The following is a 12347-nucleotide window of genomic DNA, read 5'->3' on the forward strand; positions in this document are numbered from 1 at the left end:
TTTTCTTGAGAACTCTAGAGAGGATTTTGAGTTTGAGAAATGAGTGAAGTGTGGGTGGTGTTGGGATCCTTGGCCGAGAGATAGAAGAGAGAAGAGAGAGGTGAGAAGTGATGTGCATGGATATATGAGATTTGTCTAGATAATTGTTGTGTAATTGAATGGATATCCATTAAACAATAATTAGGTGGCACACTCTAATTATCCTCTTATTTATCTTTTATTATATATAAAACCGAGAATGGGAGAGGAGGGAAAGAAATAAAAGTATGTTGGGCTAATGTTGTATATTCTCGAAATTACAAGGCCGAATGTAGGAGTTTTTGGCCCATTGGACCCTCCTATGGGTTTACAGCCCAAAAAGGGTTAACATAATGGGTTTTCGGCCCATTTAATTTCAAGAAGATTGTTCACGGCTCATTAAGGCCCAAGAAAATGAAGTGAGACATTTTAGGCACAACATGGCCCAAAAGGTTATAGTTTAATGAAAGTGGGTCAAATTAGAGCGCAAATAGGTTTCCTTGGCCCAATAGGCCCAATAAAAGGATCCTGGCCCATTCTGAGCTTAAACCGGGATATTAGGGTTTCACACCCACAGTTGAGTATATGAGATGTATTGCATGAGGTTTTGAACTTCACGAGTGAGTTTTTGGTTCAAATAGTTGTTTTTGGAATGAGAATTAGTACATTACATCAACTTAGATTACAAGCTACACAAAAGTTGATTACATGAGGACAAAATTTCCTAGCCAAAAATGCCAGTTGTGACATCTACTATGTAGTTTATTGAGTTTGAGTGGGATTATGAGCTTTTAGAAGATCTTTGGGCAAACTATCAAGCTTTGGAGAGGGAAAAAGCAGGTCTTGTCTTGGAGAAGGACAAACTTGATGCTGAAAATGGTCATTTGCTTCGGGGGCTGGATCATTATTCCCAATGTCATGAAGAGCTTCAAAGGGCAAATGTTGAGCTGAAGAACATAATCAGTAAAGGGAATGTCCATCGTGCTTCCCTGGCCGTAGAATTGGAAGAAATTACCAAACAGAACTCTGACTTGGGTTTGGTTTGTTTTGAGAAAGAAAACCAAATTAATCAGCTTAAGGAGAGTCTCGCTGAGTGCCATCTCAAACTGAAAGATCATATGGCCCGTGCTTAAGAATGGCGGTCTGAAGCCTCTACTTCTAAACAAGAAGTCCTTTTTCACCAACACCTGGCTCAGCAAATACCTGAAGAGTTTTTTTTATAAATGATCCCATTCCACTCAGCCACCAGGGGACTGAACCATTGGTTATTAAAGGCTTAATTGGTAAGACTCTCATTCATCAGATATATGTAGACTCTCATTCAGTTAATATTATATACTCACATTTCTTGGCTCAGTTTCCAGAGACTGTTAGAAGTTTTGTTGAATCGGCCACTGTGACAGTTGTAGGATTTGTCGGGCAAGCAGTGTGGCTTGAAGGGAAAATTTCTTTACCTTCCATGTTGGTGGACTATCAAAATGACCTACGAAAAAAATATATTAGTGGACTTCATCATTATAAAGGCATCTTCACAATATAAAATGCTCTTGGGAAGAACCGGGTTATATCTGCTGTGAGTCGTTCCATCAGTAGTGAATGGTTTGCTAAAGTTTCCTTCGGAACATGGTATCATTAATCTCAGGAATATACCGATGAATTGCACTGAACAGAGCAACGCTGCAGAGCCTCCTCATAAGGAGAAATAGGATAGTCATGTGACGGAAGAGGAGAAGGTGAATCTGGTCCCTGGAAGTAGAGATCAATTGATAAGGATCGGGACAGAGCTACCAAGCGACCTCAAGCACGGACTGACAAAGCTGCTAGCTAGGTATACCGATGTGTTTACATGGAGGCTGGAAGACATGATAATGATTCCCATGTCAATCACTGAACATAGCTTAAACATCAATCCTGGTTTACCACCTATTAAGCAGAAGAGGAGAATAATGGCAAGCGAACGGATTGCCATCGTTAATCAGGAGGTAGTAGAGCTAGTCCATGCGGGGTAGTTCGGGCTACCCAGTTCCTAGCCTAGATCATAAAACCGGTTCTAGTAACAAAAAGTGATGGATCAATGAGGATGTGCGTGGATTTCACCAGCTTGAATAAATCCTGCCCGAAGGATAGCTACCTGCTTCTAGAGATTGAGTAGAAGATAGAGTCTTTGGGAGGCCTAAATGGAAGTCATTTCTGGATGCGTACAAAGGGTATCATCAGGTTCAGATGGAAAAGGAAGACGAAGATAAGATGACTTTTCATACATAAATGGGACGTTTTGCTATAAGAAGACGCCTTTTGGGCTAAGGAACGCAGGCGCAACTTTCTAGAGGACGGGACAGAGTCTTTGAGTGTCAGATAGGAAGAAACATAGAGGTATACAGTGATGATATGGTGATCAAAAGCAAGGAATACTGTGATTTCTTAGTGGATGTTGAAGAGACGTTGATTTGCCTGAGGGAGATCAACATGAAGTTGAACCCAAAAAAGTGTATCTTCGGGGCACAAAAAGGGAAGTTCTTGGGACACATCATGTCTACTCAGGGGATCGAAGCAAATCCGTTAAAAGTAAAGGCATTAATGAGCACCAAAAGCCCAAGAACAATCAAGGAGGTGCATAGTCTAAACGGGAATATGGTTTCCTTAGGAAGATTCTTGGTAAAGCTTGCAGAACAGTCGCTCCCATTCTTCTGGTAACTCAAGGATCATCTAGGAAAGGGCACCATTACTTGGACGGAGGAGGCAGAAGAAGATTAGGTAAGGTTGAAAAGGTACATGGAAAATATTCCTACACTGGCTAGCCCAAAGGTCGGAGAACCTTTGATAGTATACTTTTCTGCCAGTTAGGAAGCAATAAGCGCAATGCTCGCGGCCGAAAGAAGTAAGAAGTAGGTTCCAGTCTATTTTGTAAGTCAAGTTCTCCACGGGTAGGAGTTGAACTACTCGATCATTGAGAAGCTTATGTTGGCCTTGGTTTAAACAACAAGGAGGTTAAGAAGGTATTTCCAGGCACACCCTATTACCGTCCTGACAAATCAACCCATTAGACAAATTTTAATGCAACCTGAGCATTCAGGGCGGATGAAAAGTTGAGCCATTGAGCTGGGGGAATACGATGTAACCCATTAACCATGAATGAGCTTGAAAGCTCAAGGTCTGGTTGAATTTCTGACCGAAATACAGGATGATGAAAAGGCTAGTGCATGAGTGGTGACGACGTCCAATATCGAACCCACCGAACTCCAATCGAGGTACGACGTATAGACCCCATGGATGATGTATATGGATGGAGCCTCGAGCCAAGATGTTTCAGGAGCTGGACTTATCCTCAGCCCGAATGAAGACCGGTTAACCTATGCTCTACGCTTCAACTTTAACTACTCAAACAATGAAACAATGTACAAGGCATTGCTGACGGGACTACAAATCGCCCTGGAAGTGGGGGTACAGAAGGTACGTGTATTCGAAGACTCTCGGATGGTGGCATACCAGATAAATAGGACTTTTGGGGCTAAAGAAGCACATATTGTAAAGTATCTTGAAAAAGCCAAAAAGATCATCAGGCATTTTTGAAGCTTTGACATAACCCGGATCTTGCGGTCGAAGAATAAGGAAGTGGATACCTTGAGTAAATTGGTTGTAGTGTTGTTCAATCACCTTTCAAAAGAGGTGTTGCTGGAAGATCTATATAGGAAAAGCATAGAAGAAATTTTTGAAGAAGCAATGGAGTTACCTGAAGAAGCTGGCAGTTGGATGGTGCCGATGACTCAACACCTTAAAGATGGCACATTGCCCATCGATGAAAAGGACGCCCAGAAGGTAAGTGTTAATGCAGCTAATTACACCATGTACAAGGGAAGGTTATACATGAAGGTTATTCAACCCCTGTACTTGAGGTGTGTAACTTCGGAGGAAGCAATGCAGATAGTCGAGGAAATTCATGTCGGAATGTGCGGAGGTCATGTGAGATCTAGGGCTGTGGTCCAAAAAATCCTACGCACAGGATATTTATGGCCTACTATGACTATTGATACTGATGACGTGATCTAAAAATGCCATAATTGTCAAATACATTCCAATGTACTAGCCCTGCCTTCAATTCCCATGACTAACATCTCTAGCTTATGTCCCTTCTTGCACTGGGGGACCGATATTCTCAGGCCATTTCCTGAAGTTCCGGGAAAGGTGGAATTTTTGATAGTTGTTGTAGACTACTTCATGAAATGGGTTAAAGCAGAGCCGATGGCTGTGATATAAGGGAATAAGATCATTAAGTTCGTATGGAGAGAAATTGTATGTCAACTAGGTCTTCCCTACATAATCGTGAGCGACAATGGGAAGAATTTCGCAAAGAACCCATTCAAAAAATGGAGTCAGGATAAAGGTATCAAGAAAAGCTTCACATCAGTAGTCCATCCTCAGGAAATTGAGCAGGTGGAAGTGACAAATCAGACGATAGTGAAGGGCATCAAGGTCAGGTTGGGTAAGTTTAAACGAAGATGGTAGATGGTCTACAACATGTATTATATTCTTATCGACCTACTTTCTAAACCCCAACAAAGGAAATGCCCTTCAGTCTAGTGTACGGGATATAGGCAGTAATACCCATTGAAGTAACTATCCGAACCACCCGAACCATGCAGCCAAACCTTGATACAAATTTCACCAACCTATGGGAGCACTTGGTTTTGCTCGAAGAAAGGCGTGAAAATGCAGCCATACGACAGGCCGCAAACAAAAATTTGATAGAAGGATACCACAACAAGTATGTGAAAAGAAGGGCGTGCAAGGTTGGCAACCTGGTACTTTGGAGGAACAAGGCCAACAGACAGGAGTTCATCGGGAAGCTCAGCCTCAATTGGGAAGGACCATACAAAGTGGTGGAAGCAAGACGTAATGGATCGTATGTGTTGGAGAATATGCAAGAATAAAGACTATCGAGAACATGGAACATGCACAACCTACACATTCATCAATGAAAGTCACAAAATATTGACATTCACCATGTCATCTTACTGCAGAGATGTTGTTGAAACATGAAGTGACCCTCGACAGCTAAAAGGTGTATTGAATTACCGAAGACCAGTTTTGATTTTTTGTAGTAGAAGATTTTGTTGAATGATTAGTTCCTAAGATGTTGGAGATAATACTGGAGACTTGAATTACTGGAGTGAAGGAGGTTGACCCAAAGAGAAGCATGTTTTGTCTTTTTTATGTTGAAGTGTCAGAAAAATAATGTTCACCTTTTTTGACATTGTGTGTTAGATGAGTTATGTCAGTCCAAATGTGGGAAGCATGGCTGCCTGACTTTAGAATAATTTATTGTTTATCATGTACCACGTTTTGATATATATATATATATATATATATATATATATATATATATATATATATATATATATATATATATATATATGATCATGCTGATCAATCTAAGCACCATTTCCCAAACTTTCTGTGTATTACTCTTATTGAATACAAATCTTCATTATCTTAATTATCTCTTACTTATGTTGTTCATCATTTTCTAACTTGTGTTTGAATGCAAACCTTGTTACGATTCAACTAAGTATTGTTACTTGCTTATATTTACTGATTAATCTTTTCTAAAGGCTTTCTATACCATTTAGCTCATCTTTTTCAAAATTTAAGGAAATATGGCACAAGATTACTCTATAAATATATCTAACAATGTTGGAGATTCTAATCGAGCTCTAATACTTGTTGCAAGTGAATATCATCACTGGTCTCAACGTATGGAAATATATTTAAAAAGAGTTGGTAAGGAAGTTTGTAGATCTGTGGAAAAAGGACCACATGTACCTGTCTTTACTCCCATTGTCACCGACGAAACTCAAAAGAGACTTGGAGGTGGTCAAGCTGCCATGACCATACCTACCAATGATGACATTGAAAACATGAAGAAAGACGAAATTGGTTTCTATGAAATCTCTTGTGGAGTTCCTCCTAACAGTTTTGATCTCGTTATAAACTGTAAATCAGCAAAAGAAATTTTGGATGTTCTTAAAAGTTTTTATGAAGGAACTGAGCAAGCTCACGACAAGAAGCTGACCACTGCCCTAAACGAGTTCTTCAGATTCAAAGCTTACCTAGTGAATATCTTGATGATTCCTTCAAAAGATTCAACCTCATCATCACCAAACTCTCAAATGCAGGCATCACTCGAAGTGATCATGAAACAAACCTGCAGTTCCTAAATGGTTTAGGAAAGCAGTGGACCACGACAAAGATGTTAGTTCAAGGTGACATCAAGATCAAAACTCTATCGTCGTACAAGCTCTATGATGAATTACAAGCTCAAGAGTCTACGATTATGAAAGATTGCATGGATCTAGGTGGACCATTCGCCTTGGTCGCTCACTTACCGCAGTCGACCAACTGATATCCTCAGCATCATCATACCGAAGAGTCATCATACCAAACCCCATATGATGACACAATGTAGTCGTATGAACCATAAATGCAACTCGATGAAGAAGAATCCTTTCAACATGCATTAGCGCTTGTCAACCAACAATTCAACAGACTCCCTTCACCTAACTACCGTAAAAAATCAGTAGTTCACTAGACTTCCTTTTAACTGCAACTACAATCCTCAAATCAACTCCCATCAACTCTATCCTCCTCCCTCCAAATATATCAAAAATCTAACATATCAACCGCAGTCTCAAAACACACCTTTGATGATCATAAACTCCACTGAAGTACCAAAAGAAGACAAATCGTCAAATACCGTAGATGACACCAAAGAGAAGAAAAAAAGGAGCACATCATATGTCATAAGTGCCAGAAGGACAATAACTTCACAAGAGATTGCAAAGCCAACGTTGTGAAAGACAAATGATTCTATCTTAGAGTGAATCAAGAAGCTAAAGACAAGGAAAGGGTTGAGAAAGCGTTTGTAGCACAAGTGAGGAGAGACCCTCAAGTATGGTCTTTGGGTGATGAAGATGAAGACAATGACATCAAGAGGAAACGAGGGAAACTGTGTTTGGTTGGAAAGAAAAAGGAGAACATCGAAAAGCTGTAGAAAAACTACTGCTTCATGGAAAAGGAAGGGGGCATCAACATCGTTGAATAGGTAAAATTTATGATTCAGTTAAACAATTATAATATGCATGACGGTGAACCATATCTAGAAAAACTTACTCAGATGTGTGTTGACGTCCTTTCAGATTATAACAAAGCCTTAGATGAAAAGAACATAGCGAACCAAGAGCTGTATCACCTTAGAGGAAGACTAGAAGACAAGAACCTTAAGTTCACTATGTTAGAAGCAGACTTGAAACTAGAAAAAAAATGCTAGGTTGCTTAGTGAAACTCAGTTAGATGTTGCTTTCAATCAACGAGATTTATCCCAAGCTAAAATTCTATGTTTAAACAAATTAATAGAGTATCTCTTTAATGAAACTAAACCTATTGAAAATCTAGTCAATAACGAGTATGTCGACAATACTTATAATTGGGTATGGTCAAATGATACAACACCGGAGAGAAATCTTCACCTCAGTTTGATGCCGAACAACCCTATGTCCCTCCTGACAGGACCTTTCATTTCCTAATCAATGATAAAACCTATCCCGAAGACATTCAATTTCATTTTGGAAAACTTCATGTGTTGAGAAACAACTATTTCATTGAAGAGATTATCCTAGAAACATCGGGACTCTCTGATAATATTCATTCATACTAGTCATTGGAAAGATATATCTTGGATGAGGATCAGACGTTGACGAAGAAATAATCTTAGAAGGACCTTACTTACCTCACACATCAAATGTCCCAGAAAAAGTGACTACTGCACCCTCTACACTATCTCACTCAATAAAAGTGTCACCGTAGACTTCTGTTAAATCCACCACTAAGATTCAAACTCTTCCTCAAGGAGTAGGAACATACAAGTTTGAGATAGGAACATAGAAGTTACGATTATCACCAAGCGTTAGATATTAATTGAAGGAACATAGAAGTTACGGTTATCACCAAGGATTAAGAGATAATGTGTGGAGTCATTATACAAGCCCTATTTCTTTGATGATTCCGGGACGTAATCATCCTAAGGGGGATATAATTGTAACGCCCGTAGATTCGGGTTAGTCAATTTAGAGACGATAAGCGTCAAAAATGACTTTTTGATGGAAGATTATTTATAAGGATTAATCTTAACCAAGTTATAGTATATGTCAGAAGGGTTCCGTACATATAAAGAACGCCGAAATCCGAGTTATAACGAAGAAGTTATGGCCCGTCGAAGTTTTACGGCAAAACCGGCAAGACACCGGGAATCATAAAAAGTGATTTTTTGATAAACTACTTTTTAGCCTTAGAGATATAAATGAAAGTTTTAGTATACGTTAAACCGAGAACATACATAAAAAGAACGCCCAAATCTGACTTCGTATGAGAAAGTTATGATTTTTCTAAGATTTGGCATAGCAGTGCACAACCCGAAATTCGAATTTTGGATCGAGCGGTTTTTGGCCAACGCGAACTAAATGAGAATTGAATATCTCATTAATAGGAGCTCAACGATAAAAAGACAGACGAAAACGGAGTCCGTATGTAGAAGTTATGAATATGACGCGGTCATTTAACAATATAATCTTCTCTTACTATTAAACTTAAAATCTGCCGAGAATAAACCGACGGAGTCAAACGTAAAGTTGTAGATCTTATCTTTACCTACGTGTGCATATAAAGAACATAAAAAACAGAGCTCGTATGCGATATTTATGATTTTTCTAAGTCGGGAATGAGCTGTGCGAAATCGGGTGATGTGGCGAAATCCTGGCCGTTGCTTTCTCCCCAAGGCTAGCCACCAGATGGTGACACCTGGCCATGGACTCCACGAGTAGGTTCTCCTACCCGACGAGTTGGGACGCCAGCCAGCCTATAAATAGAGGTGTCGGGTGAAGCATTCTTCTCACACCTTCCAACTTCTCTTTCTCTCTCTAGAACCTCTCTTTAAACCCCCAAACCCCCCTAAAGCCTAGGAAAACCCCCTAGCACCCGAAGGAAAGCTCCGAGAAAAGAGCTTTTCGGCTCAGAAATGCTGCTTCAGCGGAGCCCGGTTTTGAGAAAAACTCGCTGTAAGTGAGTTATGCTTACCCTACTTTAAGTATAACTTATGTTTAAGTTCATTATCGTTATTATGAACTTATAAACAAGATTTATCAGTGATTCCAAGTCGTTATACTGATTGATCTACTTAGGGGGATGATGTCTAGGCTATGATTTAGTGAGGTGTTTAATGTGGGATTTCCAAACAGTATACTTTGTATACCAAACGGACCCTACCTCCGATATGATCCTACCTGGTTGTTCCTTACTTGATAGATCATGAAGTAGACTTTGAGTTAACGATGAATCTAGACTAATAATTAATCGCAATAAAGAGTAGACTAAAACTTAGTGATAATAATGCTAGGTTTCGTCGAAGGAAAATAGAATCGTTAAAAGCTAAGCACTGCCCGAGTTTGGAATCATCACTTTAACAAGTGAGCGCATAGTCCCTTTCATGAACATGATTTTAATACAAGTATTGATTGAAGTATTAAATATATGTTTATGTGTGAAATATTTGATGTTGCCTTAAAGAGCATACCTGATAATATATGATGATTTAGGATAATGAGTAAACCTAAATTAATTATGAGGAATATTGGGTAGTATCTTCTTATGAGTACGAGTGAGATATACACGGAGAATAGAACTTTAAATTATGTCGTTGATCTGGGAGCATGGAGTAGACATAATCATTCGTCCCTAGTCCAAGAGTATGGATTTGGCACAATCATTTGTCATTAATCCGGGAGCATGGATTAAGACATAGTCAGTTGTCCTTAGTCCGAGAGTATGGATAGGACATAGTTATTTGTCATTAATCCGGGAGTATGGATTTAGACATAGACAATTGTCCCTACTCCGAGAGTATGGAATGGGCACAAATATTGATCCGAGAGCATGGATTAGATTCGGGAGTAAGAGGTAAAATTTAAGGTCCGAGAGTATGGATAGTCTCGTTGTGAGGATTGACGGGGTGGGGTAAGAGTCGCTTATATATATATGGGGAAATTGTATATTTTTTGAAATCTAAATTATATATATGATATAACATTGTGGGATTGAAATCCCTATGTACTCACCAGGTTTCCCAACCTGACCCACTCAAGTTTATTTGTATCACAAGTGTCGATATGAAGTTACATTACACTGAGAGATTAAGGAGATATAAATCACTAGTGATAATGAATGTAAGTTCTGTTTATGCTTATGTTTCTGTATTGACGATGACATCCCAAAAGTTTTAAAATGAATAAAAATACATTTCTTCGGAAATGCTTTGATAACATATTTATCATGTTTTTCTGGGAACAAATTCCGCAACATTTTTATTAAAAGAGCTACTCTGATTTTTATAAAGCATAAACAAAATCGGTCTTTTCTGGCCGTGAAAATGGGGATGTCACAGTTGGTATCAGAGCATTAGTTTAAGCGAACTAGGAATAAGGATTTATTTCTAGACTTAAACTTAGAATGCTAAGCGATGATCGTGAGGAGTGTGTCTAATAAATTTTGGTAATACACTTGAATAGACACAAGCGGTAGCTTATTTAGGGAAAATGCCTAACATGCTTTTATTTGCTAAATGATTTATGATATGCATTATATGATCGATCCATGGTCTGTTGCCGACCGGATCTGGAAACTTTATGTGCTCAGATTTCTAAACGTTTGATTACGATATTAGAACTAGCATGTAACCTTTCGGAGTGATAAGGAAATTTACACGTCAATCGTAAATAAAATATTTCTTTTCTAAATTCTCGTCACTACACACCGAACGTTTAAATTGGTGTATAGATTGACATGGTAAGGACTCGAAGCGGACTCGGAAATGTTAACGGAGATGATAATCAGCAGCCTGTGATTGAACATGCACCAGAGGTAGCAATTGCACCTGAGCCAATCACAATGGTCGGGGTATAAGCGATGATCCAGATGATGTTGGATCGTCAAATGGAGGAAACAAGGTGACTACTGCTACAAGATAGGGATGAACCTACGATGCCTATTGAGAAGCCCGAATTGAATGATGGGCAGTCTGAGGAGGGAAACTATAGCAGAACCGTTGGTCAAGATGATCTGCCGGTGATTAGGAGGAACAACCAAGATGACGGAATCGAGAGGAATGGATGCAAGTACAAAGATTTTCTAACTTGCAAGCCATCGACTTTCACTGGGAAGGAAGATCCGATCGGAGTTATGGATTGGATCTCGGAGATGGAATTAGCGTTCATGACATGTGGTTGCAAAGGCAAGTCACAAACCACGTTTGCAGTGCGTCAGTTCAGAGGAGGCGTTGTTTGCTGGTGGAACACCCTGGGGAAGACTCTAAGCCCCAATGAGCCCCTGCAACTGACTTGGACATAGTTTTTGGTGCATTTCAAGCGCAAGTATTTCTCAGCCCAAAATCTGATCGAGCTAGAAAACCAATTCCTGACTTTGAAGAAAGGAAGCATGTCCATAGATGAATACACCAACAACTTCACGGACAAGATGGAGTTTTCTTTGCGCCTTGTCCCAGACGAGCTGACAAAAATCAACAAATACGCAAAGGGACTTCCCTGGGAGTATGTGGTGCCAGTACGACATGCACCTACTCTAGAGGCAGCTATCTGGGCTGCCAAGTCTATTGAAGACATGATCAAGGGAAGAACCACTAGCAAGGTTGAAGTTGGTGAGAAGAGAAAGTTTGAAGGATCCACAAGGTCCGACGAGAAGAGAAAATTCTAGAAGTCTTGTTCGAAGAAGTTCGAAGAACGAGCACAATGGTGTGACAAGTGCAAAAGGAAACACATTGGGAGATGCTCTAAAGAGATGACATGCTTCAAATGCGGGAAGACTGTTCATTACACCAACGAATGCACAACCAACACAGAAGTCTGCTTTAAGTGTGGTAAAGAAGGACACTTCAAGCAGGACTGCCCAGGGAGAGAAGAAGCCACAAAGCCAAATGTGTCACCAAAACCAAAGGCAAGAGCATTTCAAATGATCCTTGACGAAGCGGATGACAATGCAAGGAATCAGGAATAAGAATTTTATATCTAAAGATCGAGTAGCCATGTAGGTAGTACCACGTGGTGTAGCCTGTTAGAGGAATAGTATAGGGTGAACTTGAACACCTATGTAATTGTTTCAAGAAATAATATAAACCTTCGTTTTGTTATCTAATGTGTTGAATGATTGTGTGATTTTATTGTATGGTGACTTGGATAAACTGAGGGACAATACTTGGGACGAGTATGAGT

Source organism: Lactuca virosa, chromosome 6 (assembly GCF_052849685.1).
Source record: "Lactuca virosa cultivar CGN04683 chromosome 6, Lactuca_virosa_CGN04683_v6, whole genome shotgun sequence".
Taxonomy (NCBI): domain Eukaryota; kingdom Viridiplantae; phylum Streptophyta; class Magnoliopsida; order Asterales; family Asteraceae; genus Lactuca; species Lactuca virosa.